Raw genomic sequence first — 7,078 nt, 5'->3', positions numbered from 1 at the left:
AGTAATCAAAATGGTGTATTGTGAAAGCATAGACAAAGATCAATGAAACAGAATAGAGAACCCAGAAATAGACAACTATGAATATGGTCAATTGATCTTCACAAACAAGTGAAGTCAATACAATTGAGCAAAGACAAGATCTTCAACAAATGGTTCTGGAACAACTGGGCACCCAAATGCAAAACAGGAAAAAAAAAAGAAAGAAAGAAAATGAATCTAGAAACAGACCTTACACCCTTCACAAAAAGTTAACTTCAAATGTATTATCAACTTAAATGTAAGACACAAAGCCATAGAAATTCTAGAAGACAATACAGGATAAAACCTAATTACCTTGCACATGGTGATGACTTTTTAGATGCAACACCAAAGACATGATTCACACGCGCACACACACACAAAATTGATACGCTTGAATTCATTAAAACTGAAAATTTCTACTTTGCAAAATACAGTTTCAAGAGAATTAGAAGCCAAGCCATAGGGAGGGGGAACAAAATGGTGGTACTGTAGGAAGATCCTAAACTCACCTCTTCCAACAGATACATCAAATCTGCAGTTACATGTGGATCATTTCCCTCTGAAAAAGATCTAGAAAGTACAGGAACTGTTCACAACAAAGGATAAAAAGACAATATTGAAATGGGTGGGAAAAGCACAGACACAGTCTCGCAAAAAAAGAAAAATAATCCTTGGTGTGATGACAAATAGGAACTCACCAAACAGGTACTTTTCCCAGAAGAGTGAGCAGTTGGTGCCCATCTTAGACACTGTGGCCCCTAGGATCTACTCCAAAAAGATGAGCCCCCAGAACATCTAACTTAGATAACCAATGAGGCTGACATTCAAGAGTTCCAAAGTGCTACAGGAAACTTAATCTCCCCCTTGTAGGGCTTTCATGTTATCTTGCTCATGCTGAGACCCAGTGGGAAAAAATAGCAGTTTGAAACATGTCTATGCTCTATGTGTAGGAGATTCATTTGCTGATCTTGGGGCATCAGCTGGAAGTTTGGAGAACAGTTGTGATGCTCCCCAGAGATGGAGGAACTGTTGGATGCCATTGTTGCACTCCCCACACAACCTGCAAGCATAAGGAAATGAGCTTGGACACAGCACCCTCCTACTGCATTGCTGGGACAGTGGGGGAGAGTGGTTGAGCCTTTGCTGAGGCCAGAAATCATGGCCAGTTTGTGTTCTTTCACTCCCTGGCTGAAGTAGGTGAACATGTATGGTCATGGAGTTCTCCCACACCCTAATTAAAGTCTGTGAGTGTGGGAGGTTACAACTCTCCTCTGCCCCTGCTGGGGCTATCAAGCATGAGTGCATACAGCATTCTATTCCTCTCAGCCTAAAGCCAGTGTATACACATAGACAAGGCATTTTTCTGCATTGCTGAAGCCCACAGGCATATTCCATCAAGACATTTTCACATTGCCATTTTAAAGCCAGTGAACCTGCCCCACCCCCAAACAATTTCCAGCTGCCTTGTTAAAGACAAAATATATGCACAGTTCACACAGAGGACACCCCTCATTCATTCATCAGACCCTGGTGGTCAAGAGTCCTGCAATTTCAGAGCGCCACAGACTTGCAACAATCAGAAAAATAATTTTTGGCAGGCCACCCCCACAAGGGTACTGCACAGACAGCAGACTAATACAGAACCCTAGTCTTCCTTTGAAAAAGGTCTGCATACTTAGCCTGACACTTCAGCCTGAGGGCCAGGCTTTTGGTTTCTCTCACATCTAGGCATTACATAGGCAATCGCAGTGAACATAATCAAGGATACACTATCCTTGTGTAACCCCTTGACCTCACTACAGCTCAACAAGACTTCTCAGAAAGAAAACTATACATTTAATTGGAGTCCCATTTTTTGTAAGTGTCACTTAGAGATACCTTCAGATCTGGTTAGGAGGCCAGGAGGTGGTGGTTCCACAGGACTGCATATGTTTGTATTCTTTAGAAGTTGTAGCATTAGGATCTGGCTTCCAATCAGCCTGAAATTAGGTGGTAAACTCTTTCCTCAGATCACTGACAGGTCTTGACACTCTCTCAACAACAGGGGCATATCAACAATGAATTAGGCAGTTTGAACAATCAAAAAGGTCCAAGAGATAACCAAGAACTAGGGGGAGGTTAAATGATGAGGTTCATCACTTAAACAAGGGCATTCCTTTAAGGTAAGAGAAGTAACTCTTTCATGTTATACATAGAAAGAGACACAGAGAGTCAAACAAAATGAGGAAATGGAGAGATAAGTTTCAAATGAAAGAATAAGATAAAACCTCAGAAAATATCTTAATGATATGAAGATTAAAATCTACCTGATAAAGAACTCAAAGTAATGGTCATAAAGATGCTCACCAAACTCAGAATGGATAAACACAATGAGCACTTCAACAAAGAGAAGGAAAACCTAAGGAAGTGTCAAAAGTAAGTCACAGAGCTAAAGAATACAATAACTAAATTGAAAAATACATCAGAGGGGTTCAACATCAGACTGGATAAAGCAGAATGGATCAGTGAACTGGAAGGTATGCACTGGAACTCAGCCAGCCTGGGAACCAAAAAGAAAAAACAAATTTAAAAAATGAAGATAGCTTAAGGGGCTTATGGGACAACCCCAAGTAGAATAACATTCACATTGTAGGGTTCCCCAAAGAAGAGAGTGACAAAGGGGCAGACAATCTAGTTGAAGAAATAATTGCAAAAACAAATTGTTACACACAAAAGAAACCTCATAAGGCTATCAGATTTATCAACAGAACCTTTGCAAGCCAGAAGAAAGTGGCATGACATATTCAAAGTGCTAAAAGGAAAAAAACTTACAACCAAGAATACTGTACTTGGCAAGGTTTTTATTCAGACTTGAAAGAGAGGTAAAGAGTTTTCCACACAAACAAAAGCTAAAGGCGTTCATTACTACTAAATCATACCTTATAAGAAATATTAAAAGAACTTGGGGTGCCTGGGCGGCTCAATTGGTTACTCATCTGACTCGATTTCAACTCAGGTCATGATTTCAGGGTCATGATATTAAGCCCCACGTCAGGCCCACACTGGGCTATGCACTGGATGTGGAGCCTAAGATTCTCTGTCTCCTACCCCTCTGCACCCTCCCCCACTTGCACACGCACTCTGTCTCTCTAAAAATAATAATAATAATAATAGTAAATATTAAAGGAACTTTTTAAGGTGAAAAAGAAATAAGAAACCATAGAAAAGTAAAAATCTCCTGGAAAAGGTAAATATACATTAAATGTACTGGATTCATCAATTTTTAAGCTAGTAAAAAGGTTAAAAAACAGAAGTAGTAAAATTAACTAAAACTACAATAATTAGTTAAGGGACATATGAAATAAAAAGATGTAGAAAGTGATATCAAAAACACAAAATGTGGGGAGGGGGTAATAAGAGTTTTTGAATGTGTTCAAATTTAAGTTATCAACTTGACAGACTGTTATATACATAGGATATATATGTCAACTTCATGGCAACCATAGAGCAAAAATGTATAGTAAATACACAGAACAAAATGTGAGCAGAATCTAAACATAACACTAATTAGAAAGTCATCAAACCACAAAGCAAGGGAGAAAAAGAAGAAAGGAAGAGAGAAGAACTATAAAACCAGCTGGAAAACCATTAACAAAGTGGCAATTAGTACATACTTAGCAATAATTACTTTAAATATAGTGGACTAAATTCTCAAATTAGAAGATAGTATGGCTGAATGGATTTTCTTAAAAGATGCATTTATATATTGCCTACAAGAGAATCACTTTGGAAATAAGGACACACACAGACTGAAAATGAAGAGATGGAAAAATATATTACATGCAAATGGAGATGAAAAGAAAGCTGGTGTAGATATATTCATGTTAGGCAAAATAGAATTTAAAACATTGTAATAAAAGACAAAGCCACAATACATAACAATAAAGTGGTCAGTCAATCAAAAATATGTAACATTTTATAGATATGTATGCACCCAACATCAGAGCATCAAGACTTACAAAACAATTATTAACAGACCTAAGGGAAGAAATTGAAAGTAATACAATAATTGAAGGCAATTTTCATACCCCACACACATTAATGGATAGATCACCCAGACTGAAAATTAATAAGAAAACAGTAGCCCTAAATGACACATTACACCATATAGATGTAATAGATATATACGGAAAATTCTGAGTGCACATAGAACATTCTCCAGGACAGATTACATGTTAGGCAAGTCTCAAAATTTTAAGAACATTGAAATCATATCAAGCATGTTTTCCAAACAAAATGGTATGTAACTAGAAATCAAGAATAATTCTTGAAAATTTACAAACATATGGAGATTAAACAATATGTTACTGAATAATTTTTGGTCATAGAGGAAATCAAAGGAGAAATTAAAAATACCTACAGAAAAATTAAAACAGAAATGTGACATACCAAAATTTATGGAATACAGCAAAAGCTGTTCTAAGAAAGAAGTTCATAGCAACATAGGCCTTTCTCAAAAAACAAGAGATATCTCAATAGACAATTTAAATACACCTAAAGGAAGTAGAAATAGAACAACAAAGACCAAATAAACCAAAGTTAGTAGAATGAAGAAAATAATAAAGATCAAAGCAAGTGGAAATAAATGAAATAGAGACCAAAAAGATAATAGAAAAGATAAAGGAAAATAAGAGCTGATTTTTTGAAAAGATAAAGCTGAAAAACTGTAGCTGTACTTAAAAAAAAAGAGAAAAGACTCAAATAAAATTACAAGTGGCAATGTCACCAAGTCTGCCAGAAAGGTCAGAAGGCTAAATGAATATCATCCCCAATATCTGCCACCCCAATCTTAATCAGTGGTGGAAGAATGGTCTCAGAACTCTTTGTGCCAATTGACCATTTAAGTTTAATAGTAAAAGACTGGTTAATGATAACAATGCATCGTAAAATCTTCAGAAGGAAAAGAGAATGTTTTGTGGACCATTTGTTTTTTTGTGTCTGTGTGGCAGTTTTAAGTTATTAGTTTTTAAAATCAGTACTTTTTAATGGAAACAACTTGACCAAAAATCTGTCACAGAATTTTGAGACTCATTAAAACAAAAGTTTGATGAGAAAAAAAATTACAAGTGAAAGAAAGTTACAACTGATGCAAGGAAAATACAAAGGACCAGATGAGATGAAAGTAAGCAAATGAGACCACATCAAATTAAAAATCTTCTGCATAGTGAAGGAAACCATCAACAAAATGAAAGGCAGCCCACTGAGATGGAGAAGATAGTTTCAAATTATTTATCCAATAAGTTTTTGATATACAAAATATATAAAGAACTCATACAACTCAATAACAAAAATTTAATTTAGAAATGGTCAGGGATCTGAATAGACATTTTTTCCAAAAAAGACATACAGATGGCTAACAGGCTAAGGAGAAAATAAAAAGATCAATGGTTGCTGGTGAGGGGAAGGAGATGAATGGGAAAAGCACAGAGAATATTTAGGTCAGTGAAAATACTCTGTATAATATTATAATGATGGATAATGCCATTATACATTTGTCCAAACCCATAAAATCTATCACACCAAGAGTGAACTAAGTGAAAACTAAGTGATTGTTTTGTGTCACAATTATGCTATGTCATAATTATGATGTTTTAATGTATGTTCATTCTTGGTAAAATGTAGCTTTCTGTTGAGTGATGTTGATGATGGGGGAGACTGCATGATTGGGGGCAAGGGCTATATGGGAAATTTCTGTGCCTCCCCTTCAATTTTTCTCTGAACTGAAAACTGCTCTACAAAAATTAGTCCTTAAGAAGAAGAATAAGGATTTAGGGAAAAGAAAAACTTAACCAAGGAGGTGAAAGACTTGTATTAAAAACTACAAAATGTTGCCATTCCTTGCTGCTGTGGACTCTGGGCCACCGGGGTTGGTGAAGGATCTCAAGATGGCTGGGCAAAAATTTGCTCTAAAAACCACTGACTGGGTAGCTTTTAGGGAGATCATACGCCGAAACCAGAAAGCCATTGCTAACTCCCTGAAATCCTGGAATGAGACACTTACCTCCAGGTTGTCTACTCTCCCTGAGAAACCACCTGCTATCAACTGGTCTTACTACAAGGTCAATGTGGCAAAGGCTGGTTTGGTAGATGACTTTGAGAAGTTTAATGCCCTGAAGGTTCCTGTGCCAGAGGATAAATATACTGTTCAGGTGGATGCTGAAGAAGAAGAAGATGTGAAAATTTGTGCTGAGTTTTTGTCTCTTTCAAAGGCCAGGATTGAGGAATATGAAAAAGAGCTGGAGAAGATGAGGAACATAATTCCATTTGATCAGATGACCACTGAGGACCTGAATGAAGTCTTCCCAGAAACCAAATTAGACAAGAAGAAGTATCCCTATTGGCCTCACAAGCCAATCAAGAATTTATAAACTTGAGTTGGGGAGAAAGCTCTGGCCCTCATATTATAAATGCTGGACATTAAAAATAATATGTTTAAAAAAACTACAAAACGTTGATGAAAAGAATGAAGACATAAATAAATGGAAATACACCTTATGTTTACAGATTGGAAGACTTAATATTCTTAATATGTCCATACTAAAAGTGATATAAAGATTCAATTCAATCTGTTTCAAAATTTCAATGGCATTTTTTTTACAGAAATAGAAAAAAATCCTAAAATGTGTATGAAATCATAAAGGACAACAATGTTAAGAAACAGCGATCCTCAAGGCCTCATACACCGGTTTTTAGATACGGGGTTAAAGATAGATATGCAGACCTATGGAACATAATAGAGAGCCCAGAAATACACTCATACATAAAGATTCAACTGATATTCTACAAGGGTGTCAGAATATACAATAGAGAAAGGACTTTGTCTTCAACAACTTATGTTAGAAAAACTGGATAGCTACATGCAAAAGAATGAAATTGGACCCTTATCTTACACTATACACAAAGTCAAGTCAAAACAGATTAAAGACTTAAACATAAAACTTGAAACTGTATAACTCTTAGAAGAAAACAGGGAAATGTTTTATGAAATTAATCTTAGTTCATGCTACTCTAACCAAAT

General features: G+C 36.1%; 1 pseudogene; it reads left to right on the top strand.

Annotated features, from left to right (window-relative positions):
* The first annotated feature begins 5,909 nt into the window (after positions 1-5,909).
* Positions 5,910-6,428, top strand: LOC114226460 (ATP synthase peripheral stalk subunit d, mitochondrial pseudogene; annotated as a pseudogene).
* Positions 6,429-7,078: the final 650 nt, after the last annotated feature.

The sequence above is a fragment of the Eumetopias jubatus genome, unplaced genomic scaffold (genome assembly GCF_037043125.1).
Source record: "Eumetopias jubatus isolate StellerSeaLion01/CBP00866 unplaced genomic scaffold, mEumJub1_p1.0 scaffold_11, whole genome shotgun sequence".
NCBI classification, from domain to species: Eukaryota; Metazoa; Chordata; class Mammalia; order Carnivora; family Otariidae; genus Eumetopias; species Eumetopias jubatus.
This window is presented reverse-complemented; position numbering and strand designations above follow the sequence as displayed.